Raw genomic sequence first — 24,161 nt, forward strand, 5'->3', positions numbered from 1 at the left:
ACTGCCCACTCGGCTCAGCTTTCCTGCTCACCCCGAGCTCCCAGCCTGGGCACCTCTCTGCTTTCCTGCTCCCACCCAAGCTCCCAGCCTGGGCACCTCTCTGCTGGCCGACTATGCATCTGGGCCTTCATGGTCATGGCCAGATTTCACCCATTCCTATGGCTTGGCCGTCCCCATGTCCACCCCACGCCCGATCCTCCAAATACAGGAACTCATGTTCCCCAGTACCACTGTGGGTCCCCATGCCCCAGTCCTACTGTGGCCCCAGAACCTCCCCATCATCTGGCGCCTGAGACTGGGAAGCTGCCTAGCTTGGTAGCCATAGCAACCACATTGTTACTGCTTCCATGAGGCCATGAATGGAGACCCTTTTCCAAAATATGAATTGTGCACAGGTATCAGCGGTCACTGCTCTCACCATGCACAGACTTTTCTCTTGTTGTAAGTGGGGAATGTCTTTATGAAGGTGAATGGGCCATTCTCTTGCCCATCCCTGGGTGTATGACCTTCACCCAGTTCATCCTAAGCGACAATCCGCCTGCAAGCAGATTAGAATGCTACAAGAAGCATGCGAAAGAAAGGCTACGCTAATACTCAGTTCCTGACAATCAAAAATATGATTATGCAGCAGAATAATAGCCTTACAACCCAAGCTATTTTCTCGAGAAGAAATTTTCCAAATTTCCTTATTTCCTTTTCTGTTTAGCATATCACAAACCCATTTAGAGGTGTTGGCTCATAAATCTCTCCCGCGGCTTAGAGCTTTGCCCGTGTCCTTAATGAGATATTCGCTGCATTCAAGAAGGAAACGCTGGCCCAAGGGAAGTAAAAACAAGGCAGGACTAAAACAGCAGAGGATGGTAAGAAAGAGAGACAGAAGGTAGTGAGATTTGTGTCTCCCCATTTTTCTTCTCCAAGCTGAGACTTGGAAAGGCAAAGTGCATTAGACTCATTGAGGAAACATTGAGGACTGGGGTCCTTGCCCCTTAGGGATGAGTGACAGCTTTGTTGGAGATTGTGTGACAGACATGGAGAAGTAGGGAGCAGACTCCAGTATCAATCACAGGAATCTTCCTGGGACAATCTCTAAATGTTTGGTAATTAAGCAAACACTTTTTAAAAAATATTTTTATTTATTTATTCATGAGAAACACAGAAGAAAGGCAGAGACATAGGCAGAGGGAAAGCAGGCTCCCTGCAGGAAGTCTGATGCAGGACTCGATCCCAGGACCCCGGGATCACGACCTGAGCCAAAGGCAGATGCTCAACCACTGAGCCACCCAGGTGTCCTAAACAAACACTGTTAAATACTCACAGGCCACAGAAGAAATCACAATGCAAACGAGAAAACATGTTGAGCTTGTGGGTTGCAGGTAAGGTAGTGCTGAAGGGAAGGTGGGCAGCTCTAAGTGCATCGGTTAGGAAAGAAGGCAGTTCCGGCTTCAGTGATGTGTGCATCCAATGGAATCAACCAGAAAAAGAATGGCAAGTCAAACCCAAAGAAAACCAAAGGGAAGGAATAGTAAAAGTGAGGATAGAAATCAACTCAATAGAAAGCAATGGTACAACAAAGCTTAAGGTTAGCTTTTTGAAAGTATCAATGACATTTATGAACGTGAAGAAAGAAGAAAACAGAAATGCAGATTGCCAATATCAAGAATTAAAGGGCAGCATTACAACAGAGTCTCAGACGTTAAAAATGCTAAGAGAGCAGTTCAATGTGGTAAGTTTGACCATTCAGATGGAAAGGACACATTTCTTTAAAAGCACTGCTCACCAGATGCAGTGTCCTCTGAGATCCAGAGAGGGGAGGCTTTGCCTTCTCAGGCTCCTTGCTTCCTCTGCAGCCTGTGAGCCAGGCCCACGGGGAAGATACGGGGACGTGGGTTCTGCAGTGGAGAGAGCAGGTGAGGAGCTGTGTCAGTCAAGGCACCAAAATCAAAGCCCAAGGCACACAGCCCATGGCCCGTGCCAAGGAGCACCACCGGGCACCCAAAGCAGCAGACCAGTGATCTTGCCCCAGAGACCAGGACACGAGGGCCACCACCATACCCGAAGGTGCCTTTTCCCAGGACCTGGGGCATGCCATCCACACACACAACGTGTTTTCCCTGGGGTTGCCTTACAAGGCTGCAATGAATCACTGGATCTGATAAAATTTGAACTATACTTAACGTTCAGAAAAAGATGACTTAAATGATAGATAAAATAAAGACACTGCATTTTCTCTGCATGTTGGCATTGCGGTTTGAATGATCTTCAATTTTGATGCATTGTCTGGTTCCCAAGGGGATAATAGAAGTGTCCTAGTATGATTTTCAAAAAGTTAGAATCGCAACTCTCATGCAAATATGTGAAGTGAGCAGTGATTTATTTAATTCATTAATGATGGGACCATTACAATGCAAGTCCGGCTCAAAGAGAATTGGAGAAAGTGAGTCTTTCAAGTCCCTGAAAGAAAGCCTGCTTGGATAAGATTGCTAATTTACAGAGAACTTTTTAATGTCCTACAGAGTAATTAAACCATATCCTTTGGGGCAATCTTTTCTACCAGACAAAATTCTTTGCACTGCTGTCAGGCAGGAATAATCTGCATTGTTACCAATTTTCTACCAAGGCCTCTCAGCCTACAATGTGAAAGGAGAATTGTCGTATCTTGGGAAGCTTGTTCAAGCCTCAGTAGAACTTTCTGGCTTGAGATAAATATAAAAGACAAATTACAAACTATATAGAGGTATTTTTGTATTTTTATGCACCTAATCTTGTCCCCTCATTGGCCCAAAGCACATGCACATGAATGCAAACAGAAAGGCCCCATTCAGCTTTTTAAATTTTTTAAAAGATTTTATTTATTTAATCATGAGAGACAAGGGGAGAGGCAGAGACATAGGCAGAGGGAGAAGTGGGCTCCCTGTGGGGACCCCAATGTGGGACTCGATCCCAGGACCCCAGGATCATGCCCTGAGCCAAAGGCAGATGCTCAACCACTGAGCCACCCAGGTGTCCTCCCATTCAGCTTTTGACTGCCATACCCTATAGTGGAACTTGTTAGCCAAGTCAGTATTGCTCTTGGGAGCCAGAATGCCGAGGGAACGGAGGATGTTCTAGCATGCTTTAATTTCCATTAAACTGTCAAAGTCCCAGAGTTTCTGTCCTAGAGAGAGGATGTCCCCACACCCCCAGGCCACTGAGCTTGAGGCCGCAGGATGGAAGCAGATTAAGATGGAGACAGGCCTTCTCAGACTATCCAGCTGGCTTCTTCCCTAAATCTCCAATGTGTCATGGACTCACACATGGCTTTACCGTGCATGAGCAATACTCAGCATGTACCGCGTGCCTCACACCTGGCTCGCCTGTGTCCTGTTCAAGGAGAGAGTCTGTTAACATACACTTGGATGTCCCCACAATGTCACATCGCTATGAGCATTTCCTAGCACTGCCTCTGAGGGTCTGTGCGTCCCCCAATGTGAACCAGTAATTTCAAAGGCAGGCATGGAGCACTCATGTAGAGAAGACAGCAGGCCTGACAGTCCCTCCAGCCCAGGAGCCTGTTGGAAGTCCCAACCTGTCCTCACCCCAGTCTCAGGGTCTCACCTGAGGAGCTCTCGAGATACCCAGCTACATGGAAGGGGCCAGGAGCTCACTTCTGGACCTGCTACGAGGGAAGCTGCAGGACCCTAGGGTGAGCCCACCTGTGGCCCCTATGTGCAGGACAAATGGCGCAGGGACGGCAAGTCTTGAGACTGTGTTCCCATTTCCCTGCCGCCTGTGCACCATGTGCGGGGCATTCAGACGTCAACATGCATCCTGGGACGTGAGCATGAGAGGGACCAAGGCCCAGAGTGGGGTGAGAAGGAGTTCTGTGCACGGAGACCTGGATATAGGCAGGGTCCAGGAGGGACCAGCACAGCCCAGCCATAGTCATCTGGGAAACAGAAGCCAGTACAGATCCTGAGAACACTGCATGGATCTGAGGACTGGTCATCGCCCACCGCCAGGGACACCCTCAGGTCCCCAGATGTCTGCTTAGGGAGGAGGGAGCATGAACACCCCACGTTCACCTAAGGAAGCAATTCACTGGGATCATCCCTGGGGGCTGGGAAGTGGGACACACATATCAAAACTCAAAGGAGACTTTTTAAAGTGGAAGGACTCTGTCGATAGTACTGCAATCAGATCACACACTGTCCAAAAACATTTTTTTTGCCTAAAATTTTCTTTCTTTTATTCCTTTCTCTATTCAGCCATAATTAACATAGAGTTATATTAGTTTGAGGTGTACAATATAATTGTTCAGCAATTTTATACCCAAAAAATTTTTAAAAATTTACATCTATTCAATTTACTTGTTTTTAATGATTCTGCCTAGATTCCCTGGAAATACGTCCAGAGATATCAGACAAAGTCAACCCTTCTCCCAAAGTATTATTATTTAAAAAAATTTTTTTGTAACAAGGATAATATCAACTTATTTGAGTGTAAGTACACTCAGGCAGAATAAAAATTTTAATGCTGATCAATTTAAAAGATAAACATGAAAAAACATAATGTGAAAGACATGGTATTGATAATAAGGGTCTCCCACTCCTCATCACAGTAAGTGCCTCCAAAGGACATTCCATCTGCTATAGGAAACAGAAGTGATTTTCTTTATATTTCAAGGTTACTGTGTTTGTCTTGTTTTTGTAACATTAAGGAAGAAGCTGAAATTTATTTTTTTAAGATTTTATTTATTTATTCCTGAGAGACACAGAGAGAGGCAGAGACATAGGCAGAGGGAGAAGCAGACTCCCTGCGGGGACCTGATGCAGGACTCGATCCCAGGACCCCGGGATCATGACTTGAGCCAAAGACAGACACTCAACCGCTGAGCCCCACAGACGTCCCTAGGCACACTGGATTTTAGAGTCTGAAGGTTGAGCATCACTGGCCCTGCTTGGAGAAATCAGCACAGTTTGCATACTTGCAGGATTTACACTATGAATCCCAGGTGCCCCAGGAAGAAGCTGAAATTTAAAAGTCAGGGGAAACATGTAGGAAATGATGTATTTCACAAAACAAGTAAATTTGAAATAGCACCTGCAATGTGCACTCTATAAAACTCAATAAACCACGAACCCTAGTTTAGTAAAATATGAGGGCTATTATTAACTATTAAATCAGTTAATAGACAAATAAGCAAGATGGGGGAAAGTCTTGCTCCTTTAAAAATGGTGAATTGATTGTTCCTTTCCTTCCCTTTGCTCTATATTTCCCGCTGAAATTACCAAACAAAACACAGACTCTAAATGTAGCAGTGCTAGAAACTGAGTCAGGGTGTCCTCGAGGTGTCCAGGTGGGCTGAGGGCTGTTGGGATTTCTGGAAGACATGAAGCAGATGAGAGCAGGTTGGCAGTCGATGCCCGAGTGCTCAGCCCTGGTGTCAGAGGCTGGCCCCTACCTACCAGGAGCGGGTGTCACTGCCCCCAGCAGAGCACAAGAGCACCCAGGTCGGAGCACTGAGCCCTGGCAGCAAGGCTGGAGCACTCGGCCATGGGGAGGTGGGGAAACGTGTAGTCTAAGCGCCGGGCAGGCCTCACCCAGGGCAGCTTTCTGTTTACCGCAAGGCCTCATGCACACCTGCTGCTGAAATGGACCGCGTTTGCTCTGGGGGACTGCTCGCACAGCACGAGGCCAAGGAGGGCGAGGAGGGGGGACCCTTGGGGCCACCATAGCAACTATGCATGGAGATGAAAACCCCTCAAAAGAACAATATTCTAGGTTTTTTGTTTTGTTTTGCTTTCTAAAACATTCCTCCATCCTAACCCAAACACTCTCAGGAGACCACAAGAGCAATTGGGCATCAGAGAGCTGATGAAGGAGGTTAGAGGTCTCTCCCTGGGTCCCACATGCAGCTTCTGTGGACCAGGACTCTCCCCTGATCTTTCTGTATTGGCTGCAGTTGGGGTCTGGCTTCTCCATCATACCCTGATGTAGGAGGAGGGGAGGGGAGGGTTAATCTGCTTCGGTCTATATGCACCGAGCCTCCCCTCCCATCCCTGTGCCAGCTGGACTCTGCTCCTGGAGGAGACAGCTCAGGGACCAAACCGAGGCAGCCGTGCAAGGACCTCCACCAGCCACCCAGAGAGGCACCTGCACCTCCATTCATAAAAGTGGGCAGAAAAGATATGAGGACATTCAGCATCCCAATAAGTTGAGCAATTAGAATAAATGACCTTTAATTAAAAAAAAAAAAGGCTCTGAGGGACCAGGAGGAAAAATTAAATTTTAATGTGTATCCTCAGGAATATTGATTTTATGAAGTAACAAAATACATGTCATAAAAGCAAAAGCAAACTATTGTGACCTAAGAACTATATGAGAAGAGGGGGGAATAGTCTTTGAAATTCAGAGCACAATGGACAAAACAGAAGGATTAACAGAGGCAGTGAGTAACAGGGTAAACTTGGCGGGGAAACCAGATCACCAACTAAAAACTTCAAGGTCAAAGGTGTGAAACAAAGGACAACCTGCAGGGGAAAAAAAGCAAGAGGCATGGAAGACAGAGCTCCAGCACTCTGTATCTGTATAATACAACCAGAAAGGCAGACTCAAGAGGATGTTGGAAAGAAAAAAAATAGGAAACAATTTCTCAGAGCTGAAGAAAGGCTTGAAGTTTTGGATCAAGATGTTCACCATGAGAGAGTCAATCTTAAAAGGCCTCATCACAAGAAAAAAACTGCAATTCTGTACAGTGACAGATGTTTGCTAGAAGTGTTGGGGTGACCATTGTGCCATAGACAGATATCGATTCACTATGTTACACACTTGAAACTAATATAATGTTGTATGTCAATCATACCTCAATAAAAGTTTTTTCTTATTTTAAAAAGAAGTGCCCAAACCAATGAAGGAAAAAAAAAATGGAAAAAAGACACACTCGTTAGTAATCTTCTCGTAGAACTTTTTAAATATTAGGAACAAAGATTAAATCCTACAAGCTTCCTGATCAGAAAATAACTTATATTTGTGGCCAACAATGGAAAGAAAAATTAGATGTCTCATTTCATTTTTTTTTCTTTAAGTAGGCTCCCCAACACAGGGCTTGAACTCATCACCCTGAGATCAAGATCTGAGCTGAGATCAAGAGTTGGACACATAACCAACTGAGCCACCCAGGCACCCCTAGATGTCTTGTTTCTGACACTAAATGCTAAGATGTCAGGTAATAATGAAGCAATATCTTTAAAGTTCTGAGAAAGGATCATCTTGAACCTAGAAATCTATGTTCAACGAAACAAGTCTATGAGTAAAGGCAAAACAAAGTTATTCTGAGGCATTCAGAAAACTTGGAAACAGCGCTCAAAGTCAATAAAGACTCAGAAATGGTGAGCCCTACCATGTTCATTGTTTGGACTGCTCAGTGTTGTGAAGACGCCGCTGGTCTCCAGGTTGATCCAGATTTGGTGCAATCCCAATCAAAATCCTGGCAGGTGTATTTCTGTGGAAATAGACAAGCCAATTTTAAAATTTTTATGTGAATGAAAAGAACCAGGAATATCCAAGATAATCTTGAAAACAAACAAATGAGAAGAATTTACACTGGCAGATGTCAAGACTTACACTACAGCTAGAATGAAGAAAATGTGGCGTTGGTGAAAAGAAAAGCAGTGGAACAGGACAGAGGAGACCAGACCCAGGCTGTTCTGGTTATCTACTGCTGCATAACAGCCACCCCAATCTTGGCTTAAAATAGTCATTTATTTTGTGCACAAATCTGGGGGTTTAGTGGGCTCAGCTAGCGGCTACTGTTCAGGGGCTCTCAGTGGCCGTGGGCAGGTGGCAGCTGGGGCTGGGGTCCCCGGGAAGCTGTCTTCACCCACATGTCAGGCACCAGGCTGGGAAGACTCCCTGATGAGGCAGGACCCCTAGGGTCTCACGAGCTCTCCACAGGGCACCAACTCCTGGCACGGCAGCCCAAAGCTCCCAAAGCCTGTGGCACAGGTGAGACCAGCTGAAGCCATGTGGCCCTCTCTAACCCAGCCCCGAAGTCACTTCTACCTCCTTTTATTCATGATGGGGCCACAGAGACCCCCCTCAGACTCAAGGGGAGGCACCATGGACTCCACCTTTTCAAAGGATTTGTGGATGTACTTCAAAGTCAGCACATCAACCCACCTACGCAGATCACTTGACTTGCAACAAAGTGCCATGGTGGTTCATTAGGAGGAAAGATGGTCTTTTCAATAAATGAATCAAGAGAACTGGATCCCCTTTGGGGAAAGAATGAACTTTACTTAACACCACACACAGACATTTAGTTGAGTGATTGCTGGGAGCAAACATAGAAGATCTTAATGACGTTGGGTTTGGCAAAGATTCTTTACTATCTCTACTTTGTGGATGGTTTTAAATTTCCATAAAATTTTAAATTCAGAATCTTTAATTTCCATAAAAATGAATATAAATTTAAAGTTGGATGGATCCAATAGCCATGAGGGAAGAGGATTCTAATAACATAATGAATAATCTTGGTCTAATGAATACATATAAAATCTCACATGCCTAAAACAGAGAATAGCAAATTTTGTAAATGTCCATGAAATATTTTCCAAAAATTAATCATGTACACACACACACACACACACACATACACAAACCACAAAGAGTAAAATCTGAAGAGGCTATGTTTTCTGGCCACAGTGTAATAGAACTAAAAACAAAATTTTTTTTAATTTTTTATTTATTTATGACAGTCACACAGAGAGAGAGAGAGAGAGAGAGGCAGAGACACAGGCAGAGGGAGAAGCAGGCTCCATGCACCGGGAGCCCGACGTGGGATTCGATCCCAGGTCTCCAGGATCGCGCCCTGGGCCAAAGGCAGGCGCCAAACCGCTGCGCCACCCAGGGATCCCAAAAACAAATGTTTTTAAATAAATAAAATTTTCTAACTATTTAATAATTCTTGAAAAATCATATTTCCAAAGAAACTTTAAATCAAAATAAAAATCCAAAACTATGTAAAAATTAAAGCAATGAGAAAAATGATCTATAAAATCCACAGACAATAACATATATTCCATGCATGTAGCAAAAAAATCATACTTAAAAAATCCATAGCCTTAAAAATTATTGTTATATATAACAAGAAAGATTGAAAATAAATTTATTAAACTGTCAACCTGTGAAGCTAAAATAAAGAACAACAAAAACTAATAAAAGCAGAAAGAGGCAAACTCAGACCTACAAAACTCATCATTTTTATGATGAAAGATTAGAAATATTCCCTTTGAAATAAGGAACAAGACAAGGATGCCCCCTGTCACCCCCACAGTTGACTATTTTGCTTGTGATCAGATTCAACAGGAAAAGAAAAAGTATTCCTTGCAGACATTGGTTTTCTTTTTTTTTTTTTTTAAGATTTTATTTATTTATTATTTTAGAGAGAGAGCAGGGGGAGAAGCAGAGGGACAGGGAGAAGCAGACTCTAAGCTGATCTCAGAGCCCAATGTGGAGCTCGATCCCAGGACCCTGACATCACAACCTGCACTGAAACCTCGAATCGGAAGCTCAACTGACTGAGCCACCCAGGCGTCCTGACACTGATTTTCTAAATAGAAGATAAACAAATTAATAATAGAACTTGGGAAGCTGTGGAATTTAAAGCTCATATATAAAAAAATCTCTGTTGTTTGTATATACACATGACAACCCAATAGAAAATGCAAAAGGGAACAAGCTAATGCCTATCATAAACTGCAGAGTTCCCAGGAGTTTACAAACAGAAAATGCATTTTCCCGTGGCCAGATGGTCAAAACATGATGAATGGACATGAATGAAAGCCTAAATGGCTAATTCATGAGTGGGAAAAGGTAATACTGTATCATACAGACAGTAATTCATTGCTACTGATCTAAAATTCAATGCAGTTCCAATCAACATCCCAATGAGATGATCAGATGATCGTAACACGTACAAGGAGCCACGCTGCTTTTGAATAAAAGTCCCATGGGGTGGGGCGTGGACTGGCATGTTATCAAGATGTATTATCAAGCCAGTGTCAGGGCAGCTCCGGGTGGCTCAATGGTTTAGCGCCACCTTCCGCCCAGGGCGTGACCCCGGAGTCCTGGGATCGAGTCCCACGTCGGGCTCCCTGCATGGAACCTGCTTTTCCCTCTGCCTGTGTCTCTGCCTCTCTGTGTCTCTCATGAATAAATAAACTAAAAATCTTTAAAAAAAATTATAAAGCCAGTATCAGGTGAATTCAGACCGTGTGGTATTGGTGCAGGGATAGCCAGCAGACACGTATAAAAGCATAGGGAGCCCGGGGTGATCTCATGTTTACACGGTAACTTGAGGTTACAAGTCACGGCAGAAAGGCAGGCTAGTCAGTCATCAGGGATACGACAACTCTTTCTACATACAGGAAGACATAAATCTGAACCCCATGTCAGACCACAGGAAAATCCATTTCAGATGGATCACTGACCTAAGGAAGAAAACCAAAATGTCCTAATTTTAGGAAAGAGAAAATTATATATGTGTATGAAGATATTTGACTTTAAGATAGGAAAGGATTTAAGGAGTCACAGAAAGCATAAATTATAAAGGAAGAGATTAATGAGGCCATTAAAATTTAAAACATCTGAGCAAGAATAAATAAGATTCTATGAACAAATTAAAAGACAAGCCACAGACTGGGGGCGTGGGGGAGAATTTTCAAAGCACAGGACCAATGAAGAAATGATACCTAGAATAAAGTCCAAACGCCAAACAAGAAAAAGACCTAATAACTGCAGCAAATAGCACTCAATGTTGTGTGTGAATACCTGTTTGTATAGTAAAAACATAAAAATGGGGCATGGGGTCTGGTTAAAATATATAATTAAGTTCTGTCTTGTTTGTTTTAGAAAAAGGGAATGAATATGACAAAAGGTAAATATTGGTTAAAGCTGAATAGTACAGATACTCACTATATTCTCTAATTTTCTGCATGTTTACCTGCTTCAAATAAAGTATTGGCAGGAAAAAAATGCCGTAGGTAATATTGATTTAAAAAGGTAAAATAACGGATGACAAGAGTAATTCTTTGGAAAGCAAGAGAAATCAAACAGTGGATATGTAGTATCAATAATTTTAAAATACTAACAAAATGGAGACATTTATGGAAGTTCTGACCAAGAGAAAACACAACCAAGTAATGTGTGCAATAAGAAATAAGCAGATAATCACAAGCAAGAGTGACACATAAAAAATAACAAGATAATACTGTGCATGCTTTTATGTCACTGAAATTGAATATGTATATAATATGGACAATTTTGTAAAAATATAATAGATTTCTCAAATTGCTGTTAGAGGTAGAAAATCCAAATACACATCATCTGTTCAAAAATTAAACAGTGCTATCCATCACCAATTTCCCACACACACAAAAAAATGATTATAGGCTGAGTTCAAAACTGTTCTGAGGAGCAGATAATTCCTCTTCTTTAAACCACTAAACAGCACAGAATCACAAAGAAATCTCCCCCAATTTGTGCTTATAAATTAGCACAAAAATTTAACAAAATACAAAAAATTAGATACAAAAAATTTAACAAAATAGCACACACAGGGGCCCCTGGGTGGCTCAGTCGGTGAAGCATCTGCCTTTGGCTCAGATCATGATTTCAGGGTCCTGGAATCGAGTCCCACATTGGGCTCCCTGCTCAGCAGGGCATCTGCTTCTCCCTCTCCCTCTGCCTGCCGCTCCCCACAACTCGTGCTCTCCCTCTCTCTATATATATATCTCAAATAAATAAACAAAATCTTAAAAAAATAGCACACACAAAATCAATAGATTCCATTTTACTTAGTAATGACTGTAACAACCTCACATAAAATATTAATATTCAAATCCAACCATGCATTAAAAGATAACATACCGAGTAGGATTTGCTCCAGGATATACAGTTGTTGCAACATGGAGATTTCTATCTACTCAGAGACAAAGGAAAAAAAAAACACATGTTTATCTTAGGAAATCCCGAAACTCATTAGAATCCTAGAACCAATAAAAATAGCACATTTTACCATGTGTTTACTGTGTGTGAGGCACTGTGCTAGGAGCTTCATGTGTTTTATCCGATCCTGACAACAGTCCTATGAGGCCTGTGTTATTATCATCCCTTGTGTTCTATATAAGGTATTGAAACTTAGAGAATATAAGTACTTTGGGGGCACCTGGGTGGCTCAGTGGTTGAGCATCTGCCTTTGGCTCCAGTCATGTTCCCGGGGTCCCAGAATCGAGTCCCGCATCGGGGTCCCCAAAGGGAGCCTGCTTCTCCCTCTGCTTGTGTCTCTGCCTCTTACTGTGTCTCTCATGAATAAATAAATAAAATCTTTTTAAAAAAATTGTTTAAAATTAAAAGAAAAATAAGTACTTTGTCCCAGCTAGGTAGAGAACTTCCATAATTTGGTGGAACTTATTAACCAGAAACCTGTAACCAATATCATAATCATTTAAATGGGATGCCAACCCCTTATCTGCTTGGATCTCCACCAGACTTCATCCCTGGCAGTCTTGTCTCATTTCCTACATTTTTCCCTAATTCCCTGAGGAGCTGTGCTACCATGCAGCCCATAGTGGAAGAGAGGCCCAGCTTATAATTGGCACGCACTGAAACACAAGACGAATTTTCTCCCTCGTGTCCTGGCATCAGAACCTACCTTCTGCCATTGGAAGCAGCTCAAGGACACCAGAGAATCTAGTTGGAGGTACCATGGATAACGCCAAGGCACTCGCCGCCTGCAAGATTCCAGGGTCTGGGTCCCCTGGGGGGGACCCTGGATCCCACCACTTGTCTCCCTGAGCACCAGTCTCCCTCCTTCTGAATACGGGCTCTGGATGGCGTGACCTCTGAAGCCTCCACTTCTGATTCTGCATTAAGGCAGAAGATCCAAAACCAAAGCTCAAGTTACTTTTGCAAATGCGGTAGGGTAGGTGTGAGCCATCAGCCCCTCCGCTGCTGTAGGACTCGTGTAAAGTGGTGAGCAGGGGAAATGGGGACATCTCAACTCCAGGCTGGGAACAAATGAAATATGTCCTTTGGAAAAGAGACCTCTCTCCCCTGGTTCTCAAGACGGCGGCTTTTGTCTGTTCACCCTTCAGACACAGGAAATCAATTTGTGTGTAGCTTGCAAGGGGGACTTGCATGAATTTGGGGGAAATACGATCAAAAGAAAGTGTCTCTTTTTGCCACACGCCTAACACACACACCCCCAGAGAGAGAGCAGACACAGCTCCGTCCTGTTGGGTAGAGCCACAGCCCCCGGGGACCCAGGACACGGCCTTCAGAGTTTTCTAATGAGGGACGAGGTATAGATAGCTGTTTCCCAATGTCATGTTGGTTCTCTATAGCAGGATAGTCAAAAGGTGGAAAATGAACATTTCTCTCTGGGACATAAAGTGCTGATACGCAGACCGTGGGAGGTGCCCCGGGGGAGGCTGGCATATTTGCGAGAAGCCTGGAAGCCTCAGGAATGGAAACGATCGAGACTCTACCCCTTTCCCACCAAGATGCAAGTTAAACCTGTCCCAGTAGTTAAGTGATACCCAAAGGGAGGAAGGAGCAATAAAAGCCCTGAGATAAAATCATCATGGGGACAAGAGCATTAGGCTTGGGGCAGGACCCTGCGCAGAGCTGGGTTCTCTGAGAGAGGAATGGCTCCAATCCCTGAAGCTCTGGACCCTTAGGTTAGTCCCAGTTCACTTATCCTGGAGGCTGTCTTGTGTCCTAGGAACATGGCCCACATGTGGGGGTGACTCTAGGGACTCTGGGCAGAGCACTGAGGAATGCTGGGAAGCTCCCCTGAGGGACCACCCCAGTTGAACTGTTGCCACAGACACTGGAGTAGACTTCCTGACGTCCACCGGCTTCCTGGGTGACGTGGCCTCCTTTGGCCTCAAGGGGACACTCCATCTGGAAGGCATGAGCAAACTAGCCCTTTGGTCATAAATAAGCACCTTGGGGACTTCTTAATCACAAGAAACATACTCAAAGTAGACGGTATTGGAGTTTGAGCCATTCCAGAGAAGAGTTCACAGGAAATGTGTTGTTTTGTGGTCCCTACATGGCGAGGAGGAACATAAATGTACAAGGGAAGAAGAACGTTGATGGTGGCCGCCGGGCTACCCCCAGCTCTCAGGACAGGAACCGCCGGTGCCCCGATGTAGTTCGTGCACCTGACCTTGCTCTGGCTGCCGGACACCAGCACACCTCGGGCCAAGTAGAAACTCTCAACAAGCCCTCCTGGAGGTTGTGTGTTGGGGCTTCTAATAACACTTTGGGTCAGTTTTGACCCTTCACATTCTGGAAAACATTCCAACATTGAATTTTTTAAATGTATTGGCGGAGCTCCACGTAGCACTGCCTGGTGTCTATAATCGATTTCCTTCCTCTCTGTGGCTGCATCTCCTTCTCATTCTTGGAGATGTGTGTGTGCCCATTTCGCTCTCTTTTTTTCCAGGGGTTTATCCAAGCTTAAACTATTTTAGAGAACTTTCTTAATGGTTTATTTTTAATGCTACTGATTTTCTGTTCTTGTGAATTATGAATATTTGCTCTTAATTTTACTGATCCCATCTTCTGGATCCTCTCGATGTTGTTTATATAACCGTCCTGCTGGATTCCTTGTGTCACTGCATTTGATTCTTCTGGTTCAGTAATGAAAGGTACGAATTTGCCCCTGAGGGCAGTAACAGCTGTCGCTCACCTCATCTCATAACTTTTAATAGGTGGTATTCTCATTAGAATGATTTTCTAAATATTCTATAATTCACCTCAGTTTTTTAATGAACTCAATTTAAAAAAAATTAATCAAAATGACTTGTGGGTTTGTTGGTTTGCTTAATTTTTTTTTTCTTTGTGGTCAGAGAATACAGCTTATAAAGCTTCCACATTTAAAAATGTATGGATGTTTTCTTTGTAAATTTATATGAAATCAATTTTCGTAAATGTTCCGTGAACATCTGAAAATAACTCGTATTCCCTACAGGCAGGAAAAATGTCTATTCAGCTTCTTAATCCATACTATTCAAATATTCCAGGCCATTCTACCAGTGTTAGCTTTAAATGCTCAAACACATATCAGATCCTGTTTTTTCTATCAATTTTAAAGCAATACTTCCTGACATTGCCCAAATAATATAAAAAATGCATTGTGCTCTAATTTCTTTCCACCTCCACCCCACTCATTTTCATCAAAATAATTTGGAATTTGAGGTACAAAGTATATTTATAAAACCTTTTGATCATGTAACTTATTTCAAAAATTATTTTTAACATTTGCATTGTTCTGTATCTTTATTTATGACAATTGTTTGCACTGTAATTAGCGCCTTACTGGTTTTTTTTTCTTCTCTCCCTGTCTTCCTCCCCCTGAATTTTTCACTCCGATTCATTGCGCCTTGGATAAAGTGCCTCTTCAAGCAATTTTATTTTGCTCAGAGGGCTTGTGGTTGACTTGCATTCATCTCAGATTTTCTTTACTTGTGGGATAAGAACATTTCTCTTTAATGTTTCCAGAAAGCTTGGAAATAGTGGAGGCACCTGACCTGCGGGGGTTGCGGACAGGACTTGACCTGGTCCTCCCAGAGGTTGGGGGTGTCGCAGTGGAAGGCACAAACAGGGCCACCGTGGGGAGGAAACCAGGGACAGTTGTCACCCTTGGAGACAAGCGGCGAGACCTCAGGCCAAGTTGGGACGGGGCATGAAGGTCCTCACCCAGCAAGCACACGGCATCGGCCTGGACTCCACATCCAAATTTGCACACTGAAGCCGCAGGCTAAGCAGGTAACTGGGGACATATGCTGGCTGAGAAGAAGAGAAGGGTCCAAAAGCCAGCTGAAGCCAGGCAGGCCCAGGGCCCCATTCGGGGATGTCAGACAAGTGAAGCGGAGAGAAGGCAGGCTCTGAGCAGATGGGGAATAATTTGAAACCTCCAAAGTGTGTCCTGTCCTGTGCTCACGGGCCATAGGAAAGGTGTGGCCCTGTCATCGGACCCCAGTTATGGCCCATAAGCACAGTAACAGCTGCATCTGACAGGCAGAGGCAGAGGGACTGAGGCCCAATAGAGCACCTTCTTCAAGCAAACCACACAGCCAGGATGCGAACCCAGGTCCCCGAGTCTCTGGAGTCAGAGCAGTCCCCAGGCACCACAGTGCCCTCCACAGCATTAGGGAGACAGAGCGGGGTTACCCTTTCTTTCCTACATCTGTTCCTCACAACCACTGGAAAGCGAGTCTCTTCTTGGTCCTGTTTGGTGCACTGCCTCCCAGAAGTGAAGGTGCTTTTTCCAGGGGTGTCCTATACTGGGGGGTGATTGTGTGAGGAATGGAGGTTTACCAGGTTCACCCTCAAAGAATGGACTCCTCAGGGTAAGGACGAGAAGCAGCCTTGCCCTCTCGCCCTCCTTTGCCCCCTGGGGTCTCTGCCAGTGTTCTTGCTCCGGCCTGTTACCACTATTGCGTGTGGTGGGTCAGCAGGCTGGGAAGAGCTGGGGCACCCAGAGCACCAGGGCCCGGGCCTCAGTGTGACCATCAGGGCGACTCTCTGTCTGTCACTGTCTCCCTCCCCTTTCCCCAGCTGTGGCTGCCTCCTATGACTGCATCAGCACCCAAAGCTGCTGCACACGTTCCTCCCTCATTTGGGTTTTCGGTTCCCTTTTAAGGAAACTTATTTTTCTGACAGTCTGCCAGTGAGTCACTCCTCGTCTGGTAGCCAGACATCATGTTCTTGTGTGCCCTTGGTCGGTTTGTTTCAATTTCTCCAATCCTGGGGAAAGAAAGCAAAAATAGCCTTCTGCCTCTTAAAGATGTGCTGTAAGAGTCAAAAGGATTGTGACTTCCTCTTGCCTCTGTGACAACCTGCCACAAACCTCAGTGCTTTAGAATCATGTAAATGTGTGTTCCTACAGCTCTGGAGGTCACAGGTCCAAAATGAATCCTAAGGGGGCAAAATCAAGGTGTTGACAGGCTGGTTCTTTCTGGCCTCCTGGCCTCCTGACACCATCTCTGCTCCATGATCACATTTCCTCCCCTGCTACAGCCAAACCTCCCTCCGCCTCACGCTTACAAGGACAGTGGCAGTTACGTGGAGCACTCAGCCAGAAAACCTAGGAGATTCACCCCATCGCAAGATCCTTAGCTATCACATCTGCAAAGTTCCTTGTGCTATTTAAGATAACATTCATAGGTTCTGAAGATTCCTTGTGGATTTCTTGGGGGTGGGGGTGGTAATTATTCAACCTCCTGCAGCCTGCTTTCTGGCCTCCAAATATTCGTGTCTATCCTGTATGAATTCACCCCTTTCAACCCATTATACTGTCAACCTGAAGTCCAAAATCTCATTTCAGTTGTCTGATTTAGGTATTGGTTACACTCTGCATGTGATCCATCTGGGATAAAATCCCTTTCCACCTGTGGGGACGTGGAAAAGGAGTTATCTACTCCAAAAATACAGTGATGGGACAGGCATAGGACAATAGTTACACACATGGGACGCCTGGGTGGCTCAGTGGTTGAGCGTCTGCCTTTGGCTCAGGTCATGATCCTTGGGTCCTGGGATCAAGTCCCACATTGGGCTCCCCGCAGGGAGGCTGCTTTTCCCTCTGCCTAGGTCTCTGCCTCTCTCTGTGTCTCTCATGATAAATAAATAAAATCTTAAAAAAAAAATAGTTACACACATTCCCATTTCAAAAGAGAAAAAAATAAGGAAAAAAAGGAGTCATCAGTCCCATGCAATTCCAAAATTCCACCAGAAAAACTCCATTCATTTTCAAGGCCTGGGAATAATCTGGGGTTCAAGGCTTCACCCTCTATACCCATATCTCTGTCCCCTGGGCCAAAGCTGTTGCCTGGAGAGTCATTCTTTCATGTTCCTGAAGGGCAGGACATGTTTATGGCAATCATTCCCATCAGCCTGTGTTCTGCTACAGAATTCTGAGAACCCAGCAGCCTTCTTTCATCCTATCTTCTCTGTCCCTTTCAGACGCCATGGGCAGTGTTTCTACCAGTATAACAATCTCAGAACTATTGTGTGTTGCCCATGTGTGTCACAGGGATGCACTCCATTTGATGAGAGAGTCTTCCAAAGGTCTTTCTTGGATAATCTCATTTCTATCCCTGGCTTCTGCTGAGGTGGTTGCTGGCAGGATCCATGAGCAACACATCTCATATCTCTAGTCTCATCCCTGGCCTTCTGTTAGCACCTGATTTCCTGATGGTGAGTCTCCCAATGGCAGCATCTTCTTCAATCTGGATGGGCTAAGAGTCCTCGAGGGCACAAGTGGCATGAACTCCCAGGCACTTCCAGCTCCCTGCTTGCATGAATGGGGCAGCTGCAGTGACCCAAGGGCTGTCTAAGGAACTGTTAGATGTGAGCTGCTAGGAGCAAAACATGCAGAGGCTGGGAAGTGTGCACACTGACTGGTTAAGGGAGTCCAAGGAGATCCCAGTGATACCGGCAGCATCAGCATCTATTCTAGAATGAGAAGGCAGATTGTCCGATGGGTTGCACAAGCATGGCACAGTGATGATGCGCTCTCGTGGCAGACACATCCTCTTCCCTTTTATCCAAAGTGGTGTTGCTTTTTTCTGCCTCTTTGCTCTGGAAGGTTCTTTAGCTATAAGAGAGGTTTAAATATTGGAAGACAAGTCCTAACTACAGTATTCCATGAATACCATCCCCTCCACACCTCTCTCCAGTCCTGGTAGATGTCACGATCTTAATCACCTCTGAACATACACTGACCAGCCTGCTAATTACCCTGACGGATGAGCGAGGCCACCAAGTGCAGTCCCACAGGACAATGTGACTGGTGTGAGGTTAAAACACTGGATAACTTCTCTGTCCTGAGCAAACACCATCCACTTAACCCATCTGCTATCCGGGGAAGTGATTCTGACAGGTCACCTTTCATAATGGCTCCGCTACTATTTATAGAACCGGCTGACGATGGCTCGTGACCAGCTCTGGTCTTTGTTTTCTGGGTGGGTTCACTGCGTCGGTACAGCCTCAAGTTTATCCCCACAATAACAAGCGGCAATGTTTTTTCAATCATCTCGTCTTCTGACTAGTGGTGTCTGGATGGCCATGGCCAAGCATCGGTCCTCATCCTCTCAACATTGCCTGTGTGCCCACACAGTGTGAGCCTGGCCTGGCTCCAGATCGCTCTGCCCCTCCGGCAGACGTGGACCCTTCCCTTGAGGAACTCACACATTGCCGCAGACTGAATTATGCCCCCCCCCAATTCATTTATTGATATCCTGACACCCAGTGTGATTGTATTTGGGGAGAGGGATTTTAGGAGGTCAGATGCAGTGACAAAGGTCAGGGTCTTATTCTGAATAGATTGGTGACTTTATAAAAAGAAGAAGAGAGAGCAACCTCTCCCTCTTTGCATGCACGCACATTGAGGCAAGGTCATGGTGAGAAGGTGACCGTGGGGACTCCAGGAAGAGAGCCCTCACCGAAAATAAACCCTGCCAGATCCTAACCCAGACTTCCAGCCTCCAGAACTGAGACGTTGACAGACACTCTTGTTGCATAAGCCACCCCTAGCAGACGGAGACACATGTATGGACAGAAACAAATATATCAGCATAAAATCAAGGATCTGGGCCTCCCACCCCCAGCCCTGAAGAAGGACACAGATTTATACTTAGATCCTATATTTGTGTACACTTATTGCTAGTTTTTCCCGAAAACCCTGACTTATATACTTCTTCCCAGGCTCTATATTTGAATTGTGGCATTTGGCAGGACTCTTCTCCATTTGGATCTGCTATACCTGAACCCTAACACTGCAGGCTCTGGTGAGTATGCTGAGGTAGTCCAGCAGCCAGTCCCCTTGGGGTCATTCACTGGCCAGAGTCCCTGCCTCTGAAACAGGCTCACCTCCAGTCTCCCCAGGAAGGTGGCAGATGGAGCCCCCAGCTCGTGCAGGCCCCATGCTGAAGGACAGTTCAGCTATGTTGGCAAGCCCTGAGCGGGCCTTCAGGAAGGCCAGTCCCTCAGCTCCCTGGGAAAGGCAGCTGAGTTCTGGGTTACTATCTCTCCCGGGTGTTGTGTCCTCACTCTGAAACAGAGCTGGATGGCACTTGTGTCTGCCCGGTAATTAAGGTTAATGAGCACACTCCATCTGGAGGGCGGAAAGTTGAATCTGTTTTTTTTGAGTCTGCATCCTTGGCATTCCTCCCAGCCGGAAGGATCCAGAAAACACTGATAATCTTCTTCTGGAGCCTATTCCAAGGTTATAGAGCCCAATCCTGGCCCCAGACAAGACAGGGGTGATCAAAAGTCTCTCTCTCTGAGGCCTGACCTCTACAGTCTGTGCAGGGTATCATTAATAACTTAAGTCAGACCCTGGGCCTGGGATTTCAGAGGCCAGAGTCCTGCTGTGCCACTCCAGCACATTCAGCCTTCCTCAAGAGCCACCAGCAACCATGAGGCATCAGTACCACAAGGCCTGTGGCCAGGGTCAGAAAGATGGGTTTGCTCCCAACTCAGCTATTCCATTGCTCTGAGATCCTGAGAAAACTCCATCTTCTCCCTATATTCCGGTCTCTTTGTCTGTGAAGTGGACATGTTTTCTTTTTTTTTTTTTTAAGATTTTATTTATTTCTTCATTAGAGACACACACAGAGAAAGAGAGAGAGAGAGGGAGGGAGGGAGAGAGGGAGGGAGGGAGAGAGGGAGGGAGGGAGGGAGGGAGGGAGGAAGAGAGGGAGGGAGGGAGGGAAGCAGAGACATAGGCAGAGGGAGAAGCAGGTTCCCTGCAGGGAGCCCACTGTGAAACTTGATCCTGGGACTCTGGGATCACGCCCTGAGCCGAAGGCAGATGCTCAACCACTGAGCCACCCAGGTGTCCCTGAATGTGTTTTCAAAGTATGGTTCAAGGAACCCTAGGATTTCCATGGATGCCCAGAATGGAAACTGCATACCACACTCAGGATGGTGTTACTGCTAGATAGGGTGAGAGGAGATGACTCTGTAGGTTAGTGGTTACAAGAGAGGAATATATTGATGGAAACAAAAAGGAAAAGCAAATACGATTAGGTGATAGTTACAAATTCTGGGGATTCCTGGGTGGTGCAGCGGTTTGGCGCCTGCCTTTGGCCCAGGGCGTGATCCTGGAGACCCGGGATCGAATCCCACGTCGGGCTCCCGGTGCATGGAGCCTGCTTCTCCCTCTGCCTGTGTCTCTGCCCCTCTCTCTGTGTGTGTGACTATCATAAATAAATAAATAAACTTAAAAAAAAAACAAATTCTGCATGATGGAAATGTAGACACTTATAATAATATTGCTTACCCTTTTCTTAAATCTCCCAATTAAAGCAGAAGCAGGTCTCAATCTAGCAATGAGTAGGGCCCTAACCTCCCACCCCTAAACAAGTGTGTGTACATACTGATATTTAAAAGTTCTTTTTAAGATTTATTTATTTATATGAGAGAGAGAAAGAGTGATAGCATGAGTGGGAGGAGAGAGGGAGACAGACTCTCAAGTAGCCTCTCCGCTGAGTGTGGAGCTAGACTCGGGCCTCAATCTCAGGACCCTGAGATCACGAACCTGAGCTGATACCAAGACTCAGATGTTTGACTGCATCACCCAGGCACGCCCAAAAGCTCTTTTTATTTTGTAAAAATCATATCATATTTATTGTTCCTCAACTTTTCCACTTAAGAACATTTCTTTGACCTCGTTTGTGTGCACACGTGTATGTTTCTTTTTAATGGCCTCACAGTATTCCATGACACAGATTTATATCATGGCAGCTTTAACCACTACAAAACTGACACTCAGTTTGTTCTCAGTTTTTTTTACTGTTACAACAATGCTGCAGTGAACAGCTTTCAAAATCCCTGAGCAAAGAAACAGGAGAACTTTGATCAAACACATATGTCCTCAGGCCTAGGTCTGGGCTTCCATGTAATCATTAGTGGCCATTAGCTAATGACCAGTGTTATTAGAGTCCATGCTCTTGTGGAGATTCAAATATCAGTTGCTGAATAATTCTGGATAGTTTGCCTCACACAGTTTTCATCTGTCTCAACACATTGAAGAGAAAAACTTGAATTCAAGACATGCCAAGAAGAAACAGCCGAAGGAAACACTCCAGGTTCTCGATTCAGAATCTTGAAGCACAAGATCATAGAGTTTTGTCAAAGCAGAAGTGGTCACTAGCCTGGTTAACAAGAAGTAAACCCCGCTTCAAGTGAGCTCAGTCCTCTATTGGATTAGCTCACCTGCCTAAATTCTAGCTGCTTACCAGAGCAGGCACTGAACCCACTCTGCCAAAGAATAAGAAGAATAATGTCATCCAGAGTCAAGCATTGTTCATATCAATGCTTGATATCCCAGTGAAAGTTTTATCAGATATATCAAGAAATTGAGGGTATCCCTGGGTGACTCAGTGGTTTAGTGCCTGCCTTCAGTCCAGGACGTGATCCTGGGGACCAGGGAGCAAGTCCCACATCAGGCTCCCTGCATGGAGCCTGCTTCTCCCTCTGCCTGTGTCTCTGCCTCTCTCTCTTCCTGTGTCTCTCATGAATGAATAGATAAAATCTTAAAAAAAAAAATTGAACCAAAAGAAAAAATAAACAATAGAAGCAGATCCACAGATGACCCAAACATTAGAGTTGTCAAATATGGTCTTTAAAAAATTGTGATTAGGGCAGCCCTGGTGGCACAGCGGTTTGGCGCTGCCTGCAGCCGGGGGTACGATCCTGGAGACCCGGGATCGAGTCCCACATCAGGCTTCCTGCATGGAGCCTACTTCTCCCTCTGCCTGTGTCTCTGCCTCTCTCTCTCTCTCTCTCTCTCTCTCTGTGTGTGTCTCTATGAATAAATAAATAAAATCTTTAAAAAAATAAAATTAAATCTTAAAAAAAATTTAAAAATAAAAAATTGTGATTAATATGTTTAAGGAAATAGGTAACAAGGTTGAAAGTTTCACTGGAGAGCTAGAAATTTTTTTAAAGGATCCAAGGGAAATTACACAACTGAAAAGTATGGTTTAAATGGAAATTTGAATAGCTAAATTAACAGCTAACTGGACAGAGCAGAAGAAAAGGTGAATGGACTGGAAGTTGCTTCAGAAGAAAGTATTCAAACCACAGCATGAGAAGAAAAAATACAGGAATAAAGCATTAGAGACAGATCAACATAATGAAAAAGTCTATGTGTATTTGGAGAGCCAGAAAGGGTAAGTGAGAGAAAAGGACAAATGAACATTTGACGAGGGGAAGGGCCAAAAGTTTTCAAAAATTGATGAGACATGAAGTGAGATGGAAGGAGGAGTACAAATACTACATAGGAAAATACAGGGAAGACCACACCCAGGCTCATCTGCAGTAAAGCAAAGACAAAGAGAAATCTTTAAGGCAGTCAGAGAAAAAGGTATATTATTTTCAAAGAAGCCAACAGGTGAGACTTCGGGGAATATTCTTCCCTTGAGGCCTTCTTTCTCAAAAGTCATGCTGGAGAACATCCCAGCTGCCAGGAAAACCCCAGCGGAAGGACTATGTGGACACTGAATGTGTCTCACTGGAAAATTGAGATTTCTTTTTAAACAACTTTTTTAAAAAAATATTTTATTTATTTATTCATGAGAGACAGAGAGAGAGAGAGAGAGAGAGGCAGAGACACAGGCAGAGGGAGAAGCAGGCTCCATGCAGGGAGCCCGATGCAGGACTCGATCCCAGGACTCCAGGATCATGCTCTGGGCCAAAGGCAGGCACTAAACCACTGAACCACCCAGGGATCCCTGAAAATTGAGATTAAAACAATATGTAAATGTGATGTAATTTCACCACCGGAAAATAACAGAACCAACTAAAATGTAAAGAATGGGGGGAAAGGTGGAAATTAGAACAAGTTCTCTAATTTCTTCATGTGTAATAGCTGGGAATAAAAAGATACTTAACATTGACAATTCAAATTATAGAAATGTAAGCACATGTAAAAGAGCAACGCAACAATCAGAGAGCTAATACCAATGACTAAAATCAGGTGGTAAAAGAGGAAGAACTAGGAGCAGGAATCAGGGATAAAGAAAAAAAATCACAAACAGAAGAAAATAAAAATCAGATGAACAAATAAAAATCCATATATTTATCTCAACACTCTGCTTCCAAAG

General features: G+C 44.6%; 1 protein-coding gene across 2 annotated transcripts in view; it reads left to right on the forward strand.

Moving 5' to 3' along the window:
* Positions 1–24,161, forward strand: part of CTXND1 (cortexin domain containing 1) — a 49,219-nt gene that overhangs the window by 19,169 nt on the left and 5,889 nt on the right. Inside the window, exon 2 of one of the 2 annotated variants that reach the window (XM_077874339.1) lies at positions 19,756–19,838. The exons of the other annotated variant lie outside the window; for it this stretch is intronic. The gene's annotated coding sequence lies outside the window, so the exon portion shown is untranslated. The remainder of the gene's footprint in view (positions 1–19,755; positions 19,839–24,161) is intronic. 2 annotated transcript variants of the gene reach the window in all.

The sequence above is a fragment of the Canis aureus genome, chromosome 2 (assembly GCF_053574225.1).
Source record: "Canis aureus isolate CA01 chromosome 2, VMU_Caureus_v.1.0, whole genome shotgun sequence".
Lineage (NCBI taxonomy): Eukaryota > Metazoa > Chordata > Mammalia > Carnivora > Canidae > Canis > Canis aureus.